Genomic DNA, 23964 nt, shown 5'->3' on the forward strand with positions numbered 1-23964 from the left:
TAAGATCGTGACCTGAACTGAAATCAGGAGTTGCACATTTAACTGACTGAGTCACTCAGGTGCCCCTTCAGTAATTATTTTCAGTTTTAGCATAGGAACTCTAAAGCACAGTGCCAGACAGGGCATAGACCAGAAAGATATGTACAATACTGTGCATGACCTCAAGTCTATCACATTCTCTTAAAGGGTAACATGGATAATCAAAAACTGGTATAAGATGCAATAAACGCCACCTGTACCATAAAAACAAATACTATTATTCAGAGAAGGAACAATGATTTTCAGCTATGAGAGTCAGAATAATGAAGGCATATCTTGTGACTGAGCCTTAAAGAATATAAAGACTTTTAATGTACAGTAATCCTGGTGGATAGCGTTCCAGGCAAAGAAAGGAGTATGAACAAAGGTAAAAAGCAAGGTGTGCACATAACATAGAGAGTAGTGAGGTTCAAACTCCAAACCCTGACATATGACATTGTTCAGGTTAACGACTGCTGTGTATTGTGTAACAAATCACCTCCAAACTCCGTAGCTTAAAACAGCAATCATTTTATTGCCTGTGATGGTTTCTGTGGGTCAGGAATTGGGGAAGGGTTTGGCTCCACAGTATAGGCTCAGGATCTCTCATGAAGTTGCAGGCAGACAGAGGTTAAAACTAGCAGAGTGAGGGGCTGGTGCAGCTGAGAGCTAAGCTGCTACCCCTCCGGATGCGGTCTCAGGGCCTCTCTGTGTGGGGTCTGTTTGGGTTTTCGCACAGTATGGTGGCCACTGCACAGTCGCATGGCTGACAATGTGGCTGAAGTCTCCAAGAGCAATGTTTCTGGGGGATTGTGTGAAAGTTGATTCACTTTTTATGCCTTTGAGAAGTCTTACAGAAATCCTGAACATTACTGATGCAACGTTCCATTGTCTACAAGCAGCTCACAGATCTTCCTCGATTCAGAGGGAAAGGAATTAGAGTCCCTTTCTTGGGAGAGGAATGACAAGCTTGCGTAAGAATACACGAGACAGGAAATAGCATCATTGTCTTTGGAAAAGACAATCGGCCACAGACATTCTTTCTGACCTGATCCTAGCTAACGTTTTCCATATTTAATTCCTTCCATTTCTTCATAGACAAGCGTGCCTCTCCTGTCACAAAGAACTATTTGGGATTCTAAAATGTTGTTATGCTTTTGCATATCTCCCTGCCATTGAGACTCTTGCTGCTCTTCAGGAACTGCCCATTCTCTTTGTGTCTACCCAGCAAAATCCTGTTCGGCTTCACAACTAGCCACTCTACACGCAGCTTGCACCGACTCTTGCAGAAAGTCTGTGTGCTCCTCTACGGCTCACAGGATTTGTTTTTTCTTTAACTTTTTAAAATTCACTGTGGTATCATAGATTTAACATGAAGTTTACCATGGTAACCAAGTGTCCAATTCAGTGGAATTAAGTACATTCACATCCCTTTGCAGCCATCACCACCATCCGTCTCCAGAATTTTTTCATCATCCCAAATACAAAGTCGATACCCATTAAGCGATAACAATAACTCTCTATTCTCCCCTCCCCACAGCTCCTGGTAACCACTATTCTACTTTCCATCCCTATGAATTGGATTATTCTAGGTACCTCACATAAGTGGAATTATAAAATATTTGTCTTTCTCTGTCTGGCTTATGTCACAAGGATAATGTTTTTAAGTTTCAAACGTATGCTAGCAGGCATCAGAACTTAGTTCTTTTAAGACAATAATATTCCACTGAATGGATACGCCATATTTTATATATCCATTCATCCATTGGCGCACATTTCGGTTGTTTCCACCATTTGGCTATTGTGACTAATACTACCATGAACATTGGTGTATTCTAGAGGCATGTCACATTAATCTTCTGAGGAAATTTATAAACACTTTCCTACATGCCTGTTTATGTAAGCATCCTCTCAAACACCCGAACTCCACAAGTTTTAAGTTTAAAAACATTGACCTATTAGTTTCCACATCTTTGCAACCTAAAACATAATATATATTCGCTAAAGATACATTTGATATGGAACAATAAACAATCGAGGCAATGTCTGTAGCGTAAGACCTGTTTCTGGCCTTCTATGCATATTTGCCAAAGGCTTCCTCAGTTATTTGATCTGAATTTGAGATCATTTTATAGATAAATCAGAATGTACTAGATCCTATAATAAATACAACCTTTTAGCTGTGTCTGATTTTCAGGAGCTCACATTTTTAAATTGAGGTGGAATTCCTCTATATGGTTTGAAAGGAAAACCATCCTTCCCTGCTCACATGCTGTCTCTCTCTCAAAAATAAATAAATAAATAGGGGCGCCCAGGTGGCTCAGTGGGTTGAACGTCCGACTTCGGCTCAGGTCATGATCTCACAGTTTGTGAGTTCGACCCCCAGCTCGGGCTCTGTGCTGACAGCTCAGAGCCTGGAGCCTGCTTCAGATTCTGTGTCTCCCTCTCTCTCTGCCCCATCCCTACTCATGCTCTGTCTCTCTCTGTCTTAAAAATAAAGCAATAACACTTTTTTAAATAAATAAATAAATTTAAAAAAAATATTCTGTTTGTGGGATTCTCATTTAGAGTAACCATGAATCTAAAGAATCGTAACTCCCATTTTTTGTGTCACAGTGAAGAAATGAACAAAGCAACATAGCACAAGTTATGGAATGGTGCAATATTATAACATAAGTAGATATGAAATACCCCAATATTTTACATGATAAAATTGATGTGGGCCAAAGAAATGCTATAGCAAGCTATATCCGTAGGTAAAAATAAAGAAAATATGAACAAATGGCAATATGCTTTTATTAGACTGTAGGCCACAAATTTGATTATGTAAAAAGAACACAGCACATCTGGTTGTGATTGTTTGATTGTTGCCACTGGAATCAACTACACATCCTAAAATCCTAGGTAAAATTTGTGTCATAGTACTTATGAAAATAAATATAAAATTGAAAAGTCTTAGGCCATAGCATTTGTAATTAAAGATGCAAATAATGAAAAATAAAATGTTACTTACTCTAATCATTGTAAATACTTGTGAAAAGTTAGCATGAAAATAACACTAGTAAAATTAAGGGTCAATTGAGACATCTATGCTCATTGTTTAAAAGTAATGCAATTATAGAACAATAATTATTGTCTATTATTCATTCCCAAAATGCTACAATCATTTCTTTTATTATTTTGTCACAAAGATGTTATCACTTTTAAAATAAGAGCTGCTTTTTCAGGTAAGATGAAAACTTAGATGATAATTATATTCTTTGAAAATTTCTTTTTTTTAATGTTTATTCATTTTTGAGAGAGAGAGAGAGAGGGAGGGGCAGAGAGAGGGAGACACAGAATCCGAAGCAGGCTCCAGGCTCCGAGCCGTCAGCACAGAGCCTGATGCGGGGCTCAAGCCCATGAACCATGAAATCGTGACCTGAGCTGAAGTCAGAAGCTTAACCGAATGAGCCACTCAAGTGCCCAGGTAATTATATTCTCTGTATGAATCTCTATGTCTCACTATGCAGACAGGCATAATTTTTTTTGATTTATGAAAAGATCAGAAAACAGAACTCCACATTTTGATATACAAGATTATAAAGCTATTTAGTGTTTATCTTCATAATTTTTCATAACCTTATTAAACATCTACCAAATAATTATTGTGGTATAATTTCACTTATATCTCCTGGATCATTGAATTCTATCCCCAAATTTAAGTTGTTCTATAGGAAAAGTTACATATTGATCTTTGAAGGATAATGCACACCAAAGACTCAGTCCACTGCACTGATAATGGCAAAAAAAATCAATACCAGCCAAAGTACAAGGTTCACGAAGAATTTCAAAAAAAACAACACTACTAAGCTAGTCATCACCTGTTAAGTTTTACAATTTTTATATGAAAGGAAAAAGAGGGGGAAGCCAGGGATGTTTAGAAACCAGCCTCCTAGCTTTTTCACAACATCACCACCAACAATACTGAAATATGTCAAAGTCTGTGTGAAAAATGAAAACCAGTGACAATGAAAGCATTCAGCCTGAAAGATAGATTACCTCTTTCCCATGTTGCACTTCAGAAACAATACAAAACACGATTACTAGTCCCAGAGGAAGGAAGGACTCTTTACAAGTGATATTACCATTTCAAAATATCTTTGTATAAAAGCAGAACTAAATAAAGACTCTGAAACGTCAGGACTTCTGGGACAGAAGCTGAAATTTTTGTAAAGAGATATATTCCTGGTAGAAGAAAAGATGGCAGATGGGAGTGGAAAGGAGTCAGTTCATACATCATGGTTCACGCTTAGTTGGAATATAGTCAAGGGAATAAAAATTTTGTGAATATAAATACCATAGATATATTTATTACCATGAGTGTTGTGAGCTGTTTAGAGCATTAAATTTAAATCAAATATTTGTATGTCACTGTCAGAGGAGACAGTCACTCCAAAGGAAGTGCTCATTCAGAGAGCAAAGAGCAAAATATGTGCAAATCAGTCGAAAATTAACACACAATATACTTGATGAGAAGGTTCCATTTCTGATCTGGGTTGGCCATTTTCTAAGACCTCTGGTAGACTAAATGGGAAAGGGTAATATTACATTTCAAGTGCCACTTTCCTTGACCTTTTTTCTTTGGACACTATGCAGTATGAACTGATTTCAACAAAAGTGAGGACTTTGCTCTGAACTAAGGAAAAAAATTCAACTTTTTAATGAACTGTCTTAGTGTGTTTGGGCTGCCCTAAAAAATTCCATACTGGATGGAGTATTTATTTTAAGTTTATTTATTTATTATGAGAGACAGAGAGAGTGAGTGAGTAGGGGAGGGGCAGAGAGAGGGAGAGAGAGAGAATCCTAAGGAGGCTCCACACTGTCAGCATGGAGCCTGACATAGGGCTCAAGCCTACGAACCAGGAGATCATGAGCTGAGCTGAAATCAAGAATCACTCAACCAAAACTGAGCCACCTAGGGATCCCTGGATGGCATTGTTTAAATTTATTTTCTTCAAGTTCTGGAGGCTAGAAGTCCCAGATCAAAGTACTCCAAGTTCAGTCTCTGGTGAGAGCTCACCTCGTGGCCTGTGGATGGCTACCTTCTTATAGCACATCTTCACACAGCCAACGGGGAAGGAGAGGTAGAAAAAAAATGCTCTCTGCTGTCTCTTCTTACAGGGACACTAATCTTATCAGCTCAGGGAACTACCCCTATGACCTCATTGAACCTTAATCACCTTCTAAAAATCCTATGTCCAAAAATAGTCACATAGAGGTTTAGTGCTTCAACACATAAATTTTTTGGGGGGGGCATACTATTCAGTCCATAGCATAAACAAAACAAAATGTTTATAAAACCCAAGCTAATAAAGCTAAAATGAGATGAAGGAGATCATTACTTCAAAATCATTGAAACTATTTTGAGTATTTTAAGAACGATTCTACTGTACTGATATTAGTTGAAGGATGCCTCCCAAACAACTCCCAACATTATGAAACATGAAAATGTTCATGGCCGCTCTTTTCCATATTTGAGTAATCCCTGGGCGAAGATCATTCGTGTGTGCATGGGTGCAAATTGTGTGTTTTAAGTCACTTTCATTGCCATTCTTTTGGAACAACTATTGGTGCTTAGGAAATACAATTTATTTTGGGGTGTCTGGATGACTCAGTCAGTTAAGCTTCTGACTCTTGGTTTCAACTCAGATCATGATCTCACAGTTTGTGAGTTTGAGCCCCACATTTGGCTGTGTGCTGGCTGTGTGGAGCCTGCTTGGGATTCTCTCTCTTTTTCTCTCTCTGCCCCTCCTCCTCTCACTCTCTCTCTTTCAAAATAACTAAATAAACTTAAAAAAAAGAAATATATTTTTATGTGTTGTCACATCCTGAAAAATTTTATTTAGTGTATTTGCTGAAGAACAAAAGTTGTGATACATTCCAGAGCTAAGACACTGGACTCAGCTTTGGTGAAACTCATCTAGTACCCACCTTTAGCCAAGATGTCCAGATGATGACTACACTTACAAAACATTTGATTTCATCTTCTATTCATGCTAAGATAGCTACAAAAAAGTATGTCTGTAAGAACGGAGTAAAAAAACATTAAATTACCTTCCAGTGTAACACAACAAAGTGTGTAACTAGGATTATAAAAAAAATATATTTTCCCCTGAATTCAAAGCTTATATCATAGTAAGAAAACCACTGGTTAAAAATGATGATTGGGGCACCTGTGTGGCTCAGTTGGTTAAGCCTCCGACTCTTGATTTTCGCCTCAGGTCATGATCTCACAGTTGTGAGATCGAGCCTCACATCTGGGCTGAGCAACAAGCCTGCTTAAGATTCTCTCTCCCTCTGCCCCTCCCCCCCTCACGGGCACTCTGTCTCTCTCTCTTAAATAAAAAATAAATAAATAAAAATGATTATTAAAAAATTGGTAATATCATAATGAGATATAACTATTTTGAAAATTCCAGAGAGGCATCATTAAAAAAAAATTTCCTGTGTACCTAATCCTTCTCACAATTTCCCCATTTCAGCTGTAAAGATAACATGCATGCCGCTCACTTTATTGTTTGGTGAGAAAATATTTCTACTCACTTACTCACTTGGCATAGGTTAGGAAGTCCTATGATATGTCCATATGATATGATATATTTCTTTTTCCCTTTCACTCCAACCTCAAGCAGGTTTTGACATAAAGGCACTTCTAAATATTGAGACTGTTTCAATGAACCTCTTTTTGAGGCACTGGTGTCAGAAGGATATCAGAAGAGTAATGGCTATTGTCTACACATTCTTCCGTAGGAGATGTGCTTTTTGACAGAAAACATAAAAGGCCTACAATGGAAGGACTCATTCACAGTCCAATGTTTCATTAATCCCACCCCCCCCCAATTTTGCCTACAGTTTACAAATTCAGCCATTCAATTTTTACCAAAGAATGCTGACTTCTTTGTATTTTAAACCCAAACTTTGCAACTACTTTTTAAAATCCTTTGGCAGTATCTACTAAATCTGAACATGGGCTTACTCAATAACCCAGAAAAAGACAAGTAATGGGGTGCCTGGGTGGCTCCGTCAGTTGAGCATTTGACTTTTGATTTCAGCTCAGGTCATGATCCCAGGATTGTGGGACTGAGCCCCATGGCTTAAGATTCTCTCTCTTTCTCTCTCTTCCTCTGCCCCTCTCCTCTGCTCACACACATTCTCTCTGTCTCTCAAAATAAAAAAAAAAATGAAATATAAAATAAAATAAAATAAAATAAATAAAATAAAATAAATAAAATAAATAAAATAAAAAATAAAATAAAGTAGAAAAAAGACGAGTACTAGGGTGTATATAGCAGCATGGTGCTCAATAGGCCCAAACTGGTAGCTTCCAAAATGCTCTTCATTTTTGCCCATCAGCAGTAAAATGAATAATTGCACTGTGTCATATTCACAGAATAGAACAGTATACAGCAATGAGAATGAACAAACTACAATTATATTCTATAAATATGAATGAGAGCACTGGGTGTTAATGTAAGTGATGAATCACCAAATTCTACACCCGAAGCTAATATTACACTGTATGTTAACTAACTGGAATTTAAGTAAAAACTTGAAACTGTAAAATACATAAATAGATATGGTAAAATGACTATTTTTAATATTAAATATAAATGAATCTCACAGGCAGAAAACAGAAGTCTGAAGTAAGAGTTCAGTCTGTATGATTCCACTTATGTAAACTTCAAAAATTGTCAACAGTATAAGAAGCAAGGAAAGCAGTCACCCTTTGGTTGGGGTCAGTGACTCGAAGGAACATAAGAGAGGCCACCAGGGCGCTGGTGATAGTTTTTAATCTTGGTGCTAGTTAAACAGTTACCTTCAGCCTGTGAAAATTCACTGAGCTTATGACTTGCACCTTGGTACGTGTATGATGTGATTCCATCAAAAGTAAACACAAGACCATTTAAATTACAATCTCCTCAGGAGTGAGTATGTCTAGGGGGGGTTAAGGTGGCTTGAAATTACATAAGCTCAGTTTAAAGTGTATAAATGGTAAAGCTTTTCAGCATCTGACTTATATTTCTCACAGATGCAAAGTTTATTAAATCTAAGAATTTCAAAACTAGTCATTGGGCATCTTATATAGATTTAGCATTATGTAATTAAATCATGCCTCCTCAGTGTATAGTTTTCTCAATCCTTTATCTTTCCAAGAGTACCGCAGTAATGTTCTCTGTGAAATGATTGATTTTCTCTTCTTGATTTCTGCCTTATGTTTATTCACCCTCTCACTTCTGTCTCTTTCGTTATAGCCTCAGATTTCAGAAATTGATTTCCTTGATTTTGGCTTCTTTAAAATTACTCTAAAATATATTCTTAGGTAGAAAGTAAAATATATAGCATATGGCTCAAATTAAAAAATTCTAAGCAAACATCAAAATCAACGATCACCGTTGCTTATCCACTCACAAAGCCTAGACAACAGATGCCCTTCCTGCATCCACCCGTCCACATGTCATCAAGTTTAGATTTCTAAACTTCAGCACAATGCATTAACATTCTAAAAATGAAAGTGATATAAACAGTTCTCAAATTAATTCAGGGCATTATAAACAGAAGGGGTCAATGTGGTCTGTCAAAGAATTCAGGGGTGATCTTGTTTGGCTAACATAAGCACCGCATGAAACAGTCTCAGAGGAGCCCATCTGGTTTCTCTGAGCCCCAGTGATTAAGGACAAAGGTAGTGGAAATGAACGCAAGTTCTAGAATATGCTATTTGGAAAACTTTAGTTAATTCTTCTATCTTGCTGCAGTGAAAAGCGTATGGCCATGCTAAACAGAGCAAAGGAGACATTTGATAGGCAAAGAAGAAATTTCCTGGATACATTTTAGACCTTTTTTCTGTTTCGTATACAATAGAAGTTGGACCAGAGTATGAGTTTAGGTCAGTCGTAAGTCCTATTATTTTGTTTTTTCTTTACCTCCGTATTCCCACAGCCTATCATAGTTCATATAGCGTACAGTAGGCAACACAAACATCTTTTGGCTATATGCATGCATAACGTGAAGAATGATTGGAGCCAAAAGGATTCGAGAGTGGGTAATTCACTCTGGGCCTAACGAGCAGAACTGTGAATGGCCTATAAGAGTTAGAGACATGTGGGTGTGCATTAACAGATACTTAATGAGCAGTTTAATTACCATGCTGAGTCTGGCCTATATTACAATGCATTATTGTGAGGCTATAAATTATTTATATGGCTTAAACATATGTATCTGCTTTCATCCTCGCTTATTTTTTTCTAAGTACTTTGTATTAACTAGCATCTTGACAAAAAATACAATTATGTGTATTTCCTCAAGATAAGGGAGAAAATATATCTCAAACGGAAAATCAATTTGTTAAATCTATATTTTTCATGTTATAAAGTATTTTCACTTTGAGAATTACCAGGATTAATTGCCCTCATTTGTTCTCCATGTGGCAGTATTCAGACCTTCCAATAGATGTATTCCCCCTGCCCCAAATGAGTGTACAATAATTTCCTAAAGTTCCTTTTGGAAACATTCCCAGATGTAAGTAAATATGTTGAAAATAATAGAACTGAGAAAATCGTGTTTTTCAAAGGGAAATTTCATAAAGGTAACTTTTAGATGGAAACTAATTTTTGTTGAATTAAAGAGGAATGTGTTACCAGGGGCTTGTGAAATACCAGCACAATGGTAAGCAGTGAGTGAGTACCTGGCTCATCAAGACTACAGCAGGAACTTCAAACATTACTTTGAAGATGGAAGTGGGTATAAGTCCACAAAGTTCTTAAAATAAGCACACTTGGGTCCATTGAATGGGCCTGAGCAGCACTGCCCTTAGTAAAAACATAGGTGAACTGGGATCCATCAACTTATAGCCACAAGTGAAAGAAAACCAATTTTGTTAATGGATATAGGTTCCCAGAAAGATTGCATGAGATTATAATTAACTACTTAAGAAAGACAGGCAGGATGTTAGTAAATGTGGTAGGTTCAATTCTAAAATTGTGACAGAAGCAATAAGCAGTCAGAATAGCAAATGACTCCATGACTTCCCTTTTTTGTGATTTGGGGGTAATGGTTTTCCTGCACTGCTGAAATTCAAAGAAAGACATTAAGAGAAAGGCCACGTTTGTTACAGCAAACTCTTTGTGTGTGAAGCATAGAAAAAAAGGGTCAAAAACGTGTGCAGGAAATTTCTTGTACGCATACTTAATGGCTACTTCACTCCCCAGCTTTTGAATACACCATGCTGAGACCAAACAAGCAATTTCAGTTTGAGCCACATAGCTTTGGATTGTCCCACAGTTATGGATTAAACTACATAATACTGGGGACAAGAGATGAGAGATATACCGTGGTAGGAAAACAACTAAGAATACATGGCTACTGAGAGTGTGCAACCATAACAGGTATATGTGCACACAAATATACGAACCCACTCAGCCCCTTATCCAACATCCATCTGCAGAGTGCCCACTATGTAAGGCACTATGGAAAGTTTCTGAAGTTATAATAAAAAAGATGATTGACTCTGCCCTCAATGAGCCCAATGGGCATAATATTATAGTAGGGCCATAGACCAGTAACTCACTATGCAGCAAATCATATAGACTTCTGAAAATTAAACAAAACCTATGAGACCTTCTTTTAGAAGAAAAAAACCCCACATTTGCCCAGGTATTTAAATAATTCTACATGAGGGGCGCCTGGGTGGCTCAGTCGGTTAAGCGTCCGACTTCAGCTCAGGTCACGATCTCGCGGTCCATGAGTTCGAGCCCCGCGTTGGGCTCTGGGCTGATGGCTCAGAGTCTGGAGCCTGCTTCCGATTCTGTGTCTCCCTCTCTCTCTGCCCCTCCCCCGTTCATGTTCTGTCTCTCTCTGTCTCAAAAATAAATAAACGTTAAAAAAATTAAAAATAAATAAATAATTTTACATGTATTTGGGGGTTTCACAATCTCTAAAGTCTATCCATGCAGCCAGGGATTCATCGATCACAGATTACAAACCTGCCAAGATGCTCTCCCTCTTCCTACCTTACTACCATGCTTCCTCATTTCATAGATGCCTGACATACTAAGTCCATTTTTTACTATCACATATTACTAGTTACATGTTGCTGCATAAATCTTAACTATTTCAAATCTTAGCAGCTAAAACCAAAAATTTAAATATCTCACATAGATTCTGAGAGTCAGAAATCTTGGAATGGCCAACCTCAGTGGTTCTGGTGCGAGATCTTTCATGAGATTGCAGGCAAGATGTTGGCTGGCACTGAAATCATCTTGAGGTTCGGCTAAGTCAAGAAAATCTGCTTCTAAACTCAGTCACATTGCTGATGACGGGATGTCTCAGTTCCCTGCTGGCTGTTGGGTGTAGTCCTCAGCTCTTTATCACACGGGCCTCTCCTTAAGATTGTCTTAGACTTGGCACCTGGCTTCTTCCAAGAGAAGCAAAATCAGTGTGAAGAGGAAAGCATAGAATCTCCTATGACCTAGCTTGAGAAGGGAAATAATGTGTTGTAATCTACTGGTCACACACCCTAATGTGTGGAAGGGAATCTCACAAGGGTTTGATTACCAGGTGGTAGAAATAACTGGAGATTGTCTTGGAAACTGGCTACCATAACATTCAAATTAGAATAATAAAAATAACATTGAAGTGGTCAAGGGACTCAGAGCATAGTCCAGTTTCTGAAATTGGTTAATAGTATGATATTAGCCAAGTCAGTTACTTTTTATATATAAAATGAGTGGCTTTGGATAATAAACTCTCAGAAAGCTTCCAACTTAAGTATTGTGTGTCTAGATGACCTCCCCATTATCATTTCAATGTCTAGCAGTTATATCGCCAATAGGGATTCACTCAAACCCAGTGTAGAGTCAATCAATAAATGAGCAATTTGTGCATTCAGGAAGACACAATTCACTGTAGTTTGTTTTCCAGAGTAGTAATTATTGGTGGTATTGCTAGCCACAAATATGTTGTTTTTACTCTGAATTTTCTTATTTGGTGACAATTTGTAAAATGACAAAGGAACAAATTATCAACAATTTCTTTCAAAATATTTAGTGTTGCTAAACTGTTTTAGAACTTTGTAGGTGAAATCTGGCACATATTAAGGCATCTCTAGCTTATAGACAACTTCTAACACAAGACTACAAAGTTTTCTGAAATCCATTTTAGGTCAAGTTGGGTATGTTGTCATCAGGAAGCATTGGTTCATGAACGACTGCCTCAAGGACTTTTGAGGAGGATTGCAAGTTATTGAAGTGGAAAAGCCTTTCAGAAGATCAAAATATATCCTAATATCAACCCTGAGGTCTCTTGTTGCATAGTCAAGCATGGCTGCATAAAATAGATTGAATAAAACTGGAACCATTAGATAGTCTTGCTTCCCAGGATTAGTGATGGATGGCTCCAGCCAGATGCCATCAACACTAACTTGACCAGTCATTTCATCATGAAAGTTTCAAGCTGTTGGTAAACTTCTCTGGCAAACCTACTTATATTGCTGTTATCAGAACAGAGATTCTCTGTTGTCAGCAAAGTTGTGGTAGATTAATAATCACAATGTTGACAGCTGAAGGGAAGCAATGTTCTAGTTCACTGTAAGATGGTATCACTGGGACCCTGTGACATAACCTTAAAAATGTTAACCGTGAGCTATTCTTGACTTTTCAATGCAGTTAAAATCAGTAAGGTACTCTTATCCTCCAATGTGATTCAAAAAAATATTTAGGAGGATACTTGAGTAAGTAAGATTGGCAGGATCCTTGCCCTCAAGTCGCTTACAATCTAACCTATGGGAGGAAATAGAACATAAATATTTACAGGGTTGATGAATAGTAATTACCATAATCAGTTTTCATAATTCTTATAATTAAAGACATTCCTAGGGCTCATAATTAAAACTTTGACAACTAACTACAACCTCATGCATTCCTCCCTCTCACATCTCTCTCTCCTTCCCTCCCTCTCATTCCCTCTTCCCCTCCTGCTCCTCCTCTCTTTCTTTCCCTTCCTCCTTCTCCTCTCACTCTCACTCACCTCCTTTTGCTCTTTTCTTTTTGGACCATATATCTTCTCTGTGCCTTTCTGCCCTTCTCTACCCTGTTCTTGGCTCAGGAAACTGACCCTGAATGGCCTATGTCAATAGACTTCTTCCCCTTCTAGCTTTCATTTGGGTTTGGCCAATGGAAAGCCACACCAGGAGTAGAGAGAAAAGAGCGGATTGAGTTCAGGGTGTTTATTCCCTCAGCTCCTTGCTTTTCTGGGTCATCTCCAATTGACCAAGTCCCTTAACCAATGAGTCACAAAGTCTTTCCCTTCATCCTTTGATCCTAGTATAGTAACAGCTCCAGAGTATTGCACTCTCCCCTGTGGTTTCTCTGAACATACCACTTATACCTTTGAACATGATTATTTTATCACCCCTCTCTTGCATTATCCTAATTTGAATGTCCCATTTTCTGCTGAGAAACAGAAAAATTCAGCTCCATCTATGAGAACTCTTCGCCTTTTCATTCTCTCTTTCCCTTCTATTAGCTTTACCACTGATAGTCATTTGTCTTTTCTCCAGGGAAGATCATAGCTAATTTCAGAGATGAATAAAACAAAACAAATTAACAAAACAAAACGCTAGGCTCTGTAAGAAAGCATTGCCTAAGACTTATCATTTGGCTCACTGGCTAGTGCTTCCTTAGAATTGTTGCTTTTGCCTCTTTGTTTCTGCGTTAGTCAGGACTGGAGGAGGGGACTGGCTTTGGACTACCAGTGAGAGGGAAGAGGCAAAGTACAGAGTAAGCAAGATAAGTACTAGAGAGGTAATTCTGCCAGGACACAATGAACTCATATTACATTGGTAGGGATTTCTATAACTGAGAGATCCAAAACTCGGGGCAGGGGGATGAGGAAAAGTAGAGAGTCTCTGAGGGAACAAGTACATTCCAAGAATGCAGCAGAAAATCACAGCCTTTGTCCACATTGAATCTGAAAAATTGGGGTTTACTTACCTTCAATAAGAAAATTAATCATTGAATTCATTTTGGTATAAAATGAAAGAATAATTACAGAAGCCATGTAAAATACTTTCACTATTTAAATTTCTTTTCAGTAGCACATTGCTACACGAAGTAGAGAACATTTTGCCACTAAAGTGCTGAATGACAAATGTTTGTAAGGAAGAAAGATTTTTAATTCTATTAAAGCTACCCACAGACACATGGAAGATAATGTGATTTCATATAAGGTTATTTACTCGTTGTGCAAAAGTCATTAGTGCCCACTTGTAAATAAAAGTCTATGTGAACTTCACATGCATGTTGGAATTTCACATCTGGAATGAATCTTTTTGCAGAGACTGAAACGTATTCAAGTGTTTTTTTTTACATATATGAGTTATAGGATCATTCCTAACTAACCAGTAATCACATTTCATTATGAAAATAGAAACAGCCTCTTGTGTAACTCAAAGATACAGATGGCAATTGGAGAAACCAATACTCCATGACAGAAAAACGCTTAGCGCCTCTTTTTATTTTTCTTACTGCTGTTATTAAAACAATAAGGGTATTATGATACTTATTATAACACATTCAAATAGTAGAGTATATTTGAGTAAATATGGCCACAAAGTTGTTACTGCCCTTCTCACCAAGAAATGGAGTCTACTTTCTCATTCTTTGCTACTCACTTTGACCAACAGAATATAGTGGAAGTGATGTTGGGTGACTACTAAGACTTGTCCTCAAGGGAGCCTATGTACAGTGTTCCTTTTTGCCCTTTTAGAAAAACTCTGACTGTAAACATATTAGAGAGAACTCACAGGAGAGAGAGGCCTGGCCATCCCAGCCATTCCAACAAGGGGCCCAGACATGGGAGGGAGGCCATTCAGGACTAGCCAGCCCCTAACCCACCTACTGATTGTAGAAGGAGTGAACCTAGATGTGACATGGCATAAAGACAGGCTGTGCCAGTTATTCCTTGCCTAAACTGGTAGCCACAGAATTGTAGGCAAATAAGTAGCTATTGTTTGAAGTCACCAATCTTTGAGTTATATAGCAACAGGCAACTCATACATACAGAAAATTGTGAAATGATATATAACAGTTCTCCCTCCACAGATTCTCCATACCTCATTTCCCAGAAATTATCATTGCTACCATTTCTGTTGTTGTCCTTGTTCATTCTTCTTGACATTTTATGTGCCTTGATGAATGGATAGATAGATAGAAAGATAGATGAAGATAGATGAATAAGTTAGTAGATAGCTAGATTAACAGATAAGAGGTAGAGATAGAAAGATAGAAAGTTATTTCATAACTGTCATACCAGACACTATTCTGTAACTTTTGCTTTATCTAAGAATTTATTCTAGACAATTTTTCATACCAGTACATAAATGCATTCCTCATTCTTTTCAACAACTGTGTAATACTAGAATCATCATACAATACTTAACATTCCTTATTGGTAGACAGTGAGGTGCTTTACATATTTTTCAATTACAAAATATTACTGCAATTAATATTATCATAGTCTCTTTTTTACACTTTTGCATGAACAAAAGGCAATGAGTGAACAAAAGACCCCAACTATAATTGCTGAGGAGAAGATATTTACCTTTTAAATGTAATAGCAAGTCCAAATTGTGATCCTCTAAATGTGTATTTATTTAGTTATTTTTTTTCCCTGAATTTGGGGGCTGTTTTGCTTGTTGTTGACCAACTCATGGAGACACATGTGCTTGCTTCCACCATATTTCTATTCCAAAGCTCACCGATTGTTGTGGAGATGTTGCCTTTCTATGGTGCTTGAGCACAACCTCTGCTTCTACAAGATGGTATGTTCATGTGTGTCTGGAACAATGAGTTTAACCCGTGTACCCATTCTGTTTAAAACTGCACTCAGAGTAAACACAACTCACCTGAGCCTGCTGAAATCTGCTGATGGCCAGGAAGGTGTGCAGTGCTCTGTCAAAGCCATCCAGCTTGAAGTCAGTCATCCTTACGGTCATTCTCATTGGGTTCTAATGAGATGGTGCATTTTGGAAAATGACAAAAAGCATGCCAGAAATTTGTAGGAATGTCTGAGTAAAGTAAATAAATAAGCAAAGGCTGGGTTTACCAGAGAATCGTGAAACGTGACACAAACAAAACTTTAAGACATTTTGAGGGGAGAAAAGAACCCTATTTATATCTATGCTGAAATACAGCACGTAACAAAGAAAGCACAGGAAACTTTCTGAGATTTAAACCGCAGGTGTGTGGTTCCTGCTGCTTCCCTTCCAGATGTGTTATCCATCAGTGAGCTACCCTATTAACCCTGCTGGATAAGTAGGCTCTGTTAGACAGGGAGCAGTCATTTCCTTAGTTCTCCAGGGATACCTGGTAGTCAGGCTAATGCAGAACTTTGGGACCTATCAGTGCCCAGATCTGAAATGCGCCTCACCAGGCCTTAGGTGAGCCTCACCAGGCTCACCGGGTCGTGAGTCTGCGAAGGCAGCCGCAGAGGAGAGATGTTTCTTTCGGTCTGGCTGAGGCTGTTCGGTCCCTACTGCCCTCCCTCTCAACAACACTGGCTTTCGCAGCTCCAGAAGGGGCTCACATAATTCTCATCCACATGGTTTTGTGGACTACCTGCAGCATGGGAGAAATACCACCATTTAGTTCAGTCTGTATTACCTGACCAAAAATCTAATCCAACTATAATAATTTTATTTGCCTTTCAGCTATTCTGCTGTCTTGTGCTGCCCTGATACATGGTTCAGGCTTGTGAGAAGCCATGACTACCTCATTCAGTGGCAAACTATCCACATCATTGAGACACAAGTAAAGTAAGTAAGCAGCCAACAAAATTACCCTTTGGTAAAGGTCTTGTTCAATGCCAGTAACCGCAAGTTGGGTTTTGTTTAATTTGGAGTACACTGAAATTATATCGATAAATGAACATTTAAGTTCATCTGAAAACCAAAGGTCAAAAAGTTCAAATAACTTCCTCTTCTCTTAGCTATTGTTTTAGCAAAAAGAGTCAAGGAAGTAGCTAAAACATTAATCTTTTTTTTGTTTTTTCTTCGAAACAAACATATTCTAAAGTGTGTCAAGGAGTAAGCACAGGTTTAAATGAAACTACTAACTTATAAGAAGAGATTAATCTTCATATTCTTGGGTATGAGGAAATACAGAGCACTAGGTATTTAAGTGTAGCTAAGTAGTGTTTTAATGATAAGGGTTTCTGAAATAGTTTAATAACAATGACAGTAAGTGTTTAAAATCTGTAAGCAATATACTAAACAGTAGTCTAAGCACAATTGTTACACCATTTCTTTTTTAAAACATTTCTACGAGTTCCCTAACATTACTACCATTTGAATCTGAGGAAATTCTCGTTCAAAATCTTACACAAAGAGCAATTTATCCAAGTTCAAAGAGCTAGTGAGTATCAGAGCCAGAATTTAAATATGTGCATTTGATTAATTTATAAATAGAGACTTGTTACAGACAATTAAAAAAAAACTCAACAATACATGTAATACTTTATAGCAGTTACAGTAGCTCATTATCTAGTTTGCTCTTCAAATAATCTTGTCAGTTAAGTTCAGAGCTGTTATCTCTACCATTATGCAAATGAAATTAATGAGGTTCAAAGATTGACTTTTTCAAGGTCATCCAGTTACACTACTGAGGTGCATTTGGCACCCAAGTCTAGTTCTTTTGAGGTGATTTTTCTCAACTATCCCAAAACTAATCAAAGAGGCATTTGGTAGAAAGTAAATTACAAGTGAAATGTCATCAAGAAGAAAAATTACAGCATTGTGATCAATAGATATGTGGTAAATTTTAATTCCAAATGGTGAATTCAGAATATATTTGATTAAGAGGAAATTCATTTTGAATGATTTCATTCTCAACACCAAAAATATGGCCTACCACATAATAGATTCTTAAATACTTGTTGATGGAATAAGTGAATGAATGAATCTATTACAAGACACCACTGTACTAGGATATTTTTCTTGTTCTTATTTAAACCATAAAGAAATTATCTACCTATGAATTTAAATGTCGAATACTTAATTTATTGTGCCTCTGTTCAAAGTTAAGCAAAATGTTTTTGAAATAATCTAAAATTGATATATGTCTAAGTAGTGTGACTTCTTGTGAAAAATGGAATAATTCAAAGTACCAGACATATGAGCAGGTATTGATAATTATGCTATTATAAATTACCAGTACTCAATTTAAACATTTATGTGTTTTTCAAAATTAACCAATAGCTCCATTTTGGCCAAATCTCATACACACACACACACACACACAGGACAGCTGGAGTCTGTCCAATATAAAATATAATAATTCTGCCCACATATTACATTTAGTATCAAATATTAACATGCATCTCACTCACCTGGAGGGCTTGTTAAAATGTAGATTAAATGGGCCCTATCATAGGTATGGAGCAGAGCCTGAAAATTTGCATTTCTAACCAGTTTCCAGGTGATGTTGAACTGCCCACCAAAGGACTACATTTTTTGACCCACTACTATCATGAAAAGTGCTACATTTGCCTGGAACTCCTGCTTTTAAAATTAAGAACAGAAACAGTTCCTCTCAACCACCATCCTCCTGTCCCACATTACATCCTCAAATTTGGTTCACGTGATTTGCTCATATGCCAAAGGTAATTTGTGTTTGTAAGAATTAATAGATTTCCTAAGTTTATAGGTTCCAACACAGCCTCAGGGCTTTAGATTGAACACTGAATAGATTCAGCTTATAATGGAGGATCCAACAATTATAACAATTTAAGAAGTCAAAACGCTAAATCATCACAATTGTTTTCTGTCTAGTTGAAAGTTACCTATAACTAAAAATGCAATATATTGCCATTATTCAGCAAAGGTTTATTAGGTGTTGCTAGTGTTAGTAAATCAGTCTAATGAAAGATGTTAGCTATTTCAAGCTGACTATATACACAGAGGTATCAGATCTAAACATCACTGCCACGAGTAGCAAGGGTTAGAAATAATTACTATGACCTTGGATGTTTGACTTCATTTTTCACCAGCTTGCTTTTAGTTGCAGTCAAAATGAGTCTGGCCATATACTGTAAAATCTGTGAAACATATGCTATATAACTCCATGTAACTACAGGCAGAGGACTGTGTTCAATTCAATGTTTAAATTGATATTTAGTTAAAAAAAAGAAACTTAACCAAGGACAAAAGAAATTAGGTAGAACATTGTTAAAATGTTAGGATTAGCGAAAAATAATGAGGACTTCAAAATCTAAGAAAAAATAAAAAGATTTAAGACAGGGATTGTTACTTGATTGGGAAACATTAACCAAATGCCAGAATTAGACCTGATAATGTCCATCATTTATGTGTCATTTATTCTATTAATACTAGTCCTTCCAACAACCCAGTTTTCAGATGAAGAAACTGAAGATCAAATATTTGACTTGTCCAAGTCCAGTTAGCCAGCATATCAAATAATATTTAAATAATGTCTAAACAAGCTGTACATGTACAATCATGGGGTTTACTAAACAAGCCTATGGAATAGGAAAAAATGTTATGTTTTATTCAGTTTCAAATACACCCTTTCAATCTCACATTTAAATAGTTCTCAATGGCTTATGCTTTGCTCTTTCTTCTATTCTTTTTTGTTTAATTTTTTTAATGTTATTTATTTTTGAGAGCAAGAGAGACCAGGGGGCAGGGGAGGGGCAGAGAGCGAGGGAGACACAGAATCCGAAGCAGGCTCCAGGCTCTGAGCTGTCGCACAGAGCCTAATGCAGGGCTCCAACTCACAGAATGCGAGATCATGACCTGAGCCAAAGTCGGATGCTTAACTGACTGAGCCACCCAGAAGCCCCATCTTCTATTCTTTTCTTGATTATGAATTTGTATCACCATAGCCATGGTATACAATTTGTATACTAGTTGATTAATGCACTATGTATCCAGCCTCCTTTATTTCTTTAATTTTTAAAAAATTTTTAAACATGTATTTATTTATTTTGAGAGACAGAGGGATAGAGAGTGAGCAGGGAAGGGAAAGAGAGAGGAGGAGAGAGGGAATCCTGAGCAGGCTCTGCACTGTCAGTGGAGAGCCCAACTGGGGCTTGAATTCATGAACCATGAGATCATGACCTGAGCCTAAATCAAGAGTCAGTCCCTTAACTGGCTGAACCACCTAGGTGCCCCTCCAGCTTCCTTTATTTACTAAAGCAGTGACAACAGAGACTACTTGGGAATGATCTAAAATTGTAACACATCTATTTAGTTACTAATGACTAACTCAAACTTGTCTTTTCCTTTAAAGAAATTTCAACAGCTGTAATTCCATATTATGTCTCCATTGGCAATTAAAGGATAATATTTCTATTTAATCAAAGGCATATTTTGAGCATTATGGGGTTAACGCATGTGAAGTCTATGTTGCTCTCCTGAAACTGATGCAAAATAGATTATTTCAACGTGCTTTATTTAACTCAGCCAAGTTTCTCAAGTGTGCATTTCCAGCTTTTGTAAGTTACTACTTCTGCAAGATTCCATTGTATTCTAATTATCCATATTACTTTTCTTCATTTCTCTTATTTAAGTAGTTTAGTATCTCAGTCATTTGAGGTTATCACTGATTTCTTTAATTTCATACCTCTCCTAATTTATTAGTGAGCCTATTTTTTATCTCTCTCTCTCTCCCTTTTACTGATATGATTATAAAACCTCATCTTTTCTCCTCAATGCCTTTTTGCTTTCCTTATCTCGGCTCCTTTTTTTTTTTTTTTCTTATTAACTTTCTGCATCCTATTAACTTTCCTACAATCCTTATTCAGTGAAATATATTCTTTCTTGGTTCACATCCCACTTCTCTGATGGTAAGTCTTTAAACTGTGTGTGTGTGTGGGTGTGGGTGTGTGTGAGTGTGTGGGTGTGTACACATTTGTCCTTATAGAAAGGAGACATTTTAAATTAATTCAATTCACATGATATAACTGCATTATCTCCATTATAGTATAGTCTTCTATCTCAGGCTATTATTCTCTAACTATCCCTCCCTATATGTATTATACTACTGTTCTTCATATTATGATTTTCATTTTGGTTTTGCTCACACACTCCTTTAATATTTCATTCAATCTCCTTAGGTACTAAATGGCCAAACAGAGTAATGAATTGTTCTTAATTATTTACTCATATACTTTAGGAAAACAAGAGCCCGCATGGTAAAAATAATAAAGACTATAGTTTGTTCTAATTAATGGCAACTTTAAAATCGCAAACTTCTTCACACCAAGTAATTGAAACTCTTGCTTATCATTTTGAAAATATAAATAACTCTGTAATTAGAAACTCAGATATAAGATTAAAAAATAGGTGGGTTGACATATTTGTATCCTCAAGTAACATTTCACAGGAAGTGTTGTATTTGACATACCATTAAGACATAAGGCCATACTTGAAGTCACTTCTATGGGAGTTTTCCACCCACAGTGTCAGCTAAGGGACAATCACAGGTAGGTCATATGAGTGTCCCTCCCTACTCCTAGACATAAACCTTGTGACTAAGGGACAGCCAAATCACAGGCTGGCTATTTATCTATTGAGTGGTCTGGTTTGAAAGTTCTGCCCTAATTTAGCTGAACCAATCAGTCCTTATTCTTGAACCTTGAAATACAGAAAGAATCAAGTCATTAGCTGTAAAGTCTACAATGAAAAGACCAGATTCAGGGAGGCAAGATGAGTCAAATATCAAGAAAAAAATTATGTAGAAACTAGAAAAATGAAATATTGAAAGAGTATACATTGTAACAGTGGTTTTTAATGTGCAGGAGTGTGGAATGTACCTTCTGCAAAAGAAGATTCTCAGAGCAGGGGGTGCAAAAAGCTTGAAAATATCTTGTAAGGGATTCAGAGTAGAAAGTGAGAAAGTCCCATACAGACACTGTGGACAGTTATGAAGAAGCAGTAATAGTGAGGTGCAGGAGTAAAGATTCATGAATTCTTTTTTTTTTTAATATAATTTATTGTCAAGTTAGCTAACATACAGCGTATATGGTGTGCTCTTGGCTTTGGAAGTAGATTCCCATGATTCATCACTTCTTGCTGCTGGAATTGCCAGAACTGTCTCAGACCCAAAACTTTTCATCCACTTCCGGTATTTCTAAGGCCACACACTAATACATATTCTAATCTTGGATTTTTTTTAATTTTTTAAAAATTTACATCCAAATTAGTTAGCATATAGTGAAACAATGATTTCAAGAGTAAATTCCTTAATGCCCCTTACCCATTTAACCCATCCCCCCTCCCACAACCCCTCCAGTAACCCTCAGTTTGTTCTCCATCTTTATGAGTCTCTTCTGTTTTGTCCCCCTCCCTGTTTTTATATTATTTTTGTTTCCCTTCCCTTATGTTCATCTGTTTTGTCTCTTAAAGTCCTCATATGAGTGAAGTTGTATGATTTTTGTCTTTCTCTGACTGACTAATTTCACTTAGCATAATATCCTCCAGTTCCATCCACGTAGTTGCAAATGGCAAGATTTCATTCTTTTTGATTGCTGAGTAATACTCCATTGTATATATATACCACATTTTCTTTATCCATTCATCCATCAATGGACATTTGGGCTCTTTCCATACTTTGGCTATTGTTGATAGTCCAATCTTGGATTTTAAATAGAATCTCTCTTACTGTCACACATATCTTTATAATAAACTGTCACCAAATTGAGCTGTCTTGAGTGAGTTTCCTTTCCTTATAATCAATAGAAGCCCAGCAAAAGTATTCATTCTGGTTTAATTCCATAAGTACTTTTTGATTACTTGGAATGTATAACAAACTGTGACTGATGATATGATATATGATATGATATGATATGATATGATATGATATGATATGATATTGATATATATTCAAAATATGTTTGCATAGATATATTCAAAAATGAATTGTGCCTAATTCTCAAGGAGTTTGCCATCTGATAGAGAAAAAATTCTTATAGAAATAATAGAAAATCATAAAGTACCTAAAAAAGGAAAGGTCAATGCATGCAATGTTTTGGGGTTTTTTTTTCTATATTTTATTCTGCTGATTAAGAGTGTTCTATGCTTTACCTCACATAATATAGCTAAAAATAGTGCTTGATCACAAACACCAAACTTAAATAAAGAATAAAGAAAAAAGCTTTGAGGAAGAAAAATTTGGTTGTAGTAGTTGAGAATAATAGGAAACTGACTATGTAGACTTACAACATAATTTTATGTTTCAGAAAGTAAATGCGATCAGTGTCCTAATGCAATTAATGGCAAATGTATCTAAGTTTCATATATCAAAATTCTTGCCTTTTATTGTTGTATAATATTGTTTTATATTTATATTATATATGTAGGTATAAGAAATTATAACGGTGTTATTTTATATTATTTATATATCTTTTATTATTATATCATAATATATTTTTCAAATTGTATCTCTTAAAAAAACCAGCCTTCACAAAAGTCCCCAGCAAAATGAGAAAAAGACTTTAGTTAAATATGACAGTTGTTCAGAGCTTGATGTTGTCTATCTGAGGACACTGCAGGAATTATCTGCAGTCATCATAGTCGTGAGTAATTATGAGTGAAGACTATTCTGATTACACTGACAAGACAAGGAGAAGCAGGTTAAGAGAGCAGCAGATGGGATTCAGATTAAAAAATTAGAATATGACATTTCAACTCTAACTGAAATACGTTTTCTTGGCAAGAAGAAAGAATCCTTTTTCCCAGAAATTTCCGAGGAAATAAAGAATATGCTATAGTGCTTCTCAGAAGTAGAAAGAGAGATTTAGGCTTCCGTTTGAATTAACTTCTGATTCTGCTTCTAAATGTATATTTGTTACAAAAGTCACTCATACGCTTGAGCCATTAATACTACACTTTAT

The 23964-nt window shown here is 36.6% G+C and overlaps 1 long non-coding RNA gene across 3 annotated transcripts in view; it reads right to left on the reverse strand.

Moving 5' to 3' along the window:
* Nucleotides 1-23964, reverse strand: part of LOC122220186 — a 159069-nt gene that overhangs the window by 11107 nt on the left and 123998 nt on the right. For 2 of the 3 annotated variants that reach the window (XR_006202712.1, XR_006202713.1), the window contains exons 5-6: nt 16483-16670; nt 15959-16120 (exon numbers count right to left, since the gene is read on the reverse strand). This is a non-coding gene — a long non-coding RNA (uncharacterized LOC122220186). The remainder of the gene's footprint in view (nt 1-15958; nt 16121-16482; nt 16671-23964) is intronic. The other variant, XR_006202714.1, reaches the window with a different exon arrangement.

Source organism: Panthera leo, chromosome B2 (genome assembly GCF_018350215.1).
Source record: "Panthera leo isolate Ple1 chromosome B2, P.leo_Ple1_pat1.1, whole genome shotgun sequence".
In the NCBI taxonomy this organism is placed as follows: domain Eukaryota; kingdom Metazoa; phylum Chordata; class Mammalia; order Carnivora; family Felidae; genus Panthera; species Panthera leo.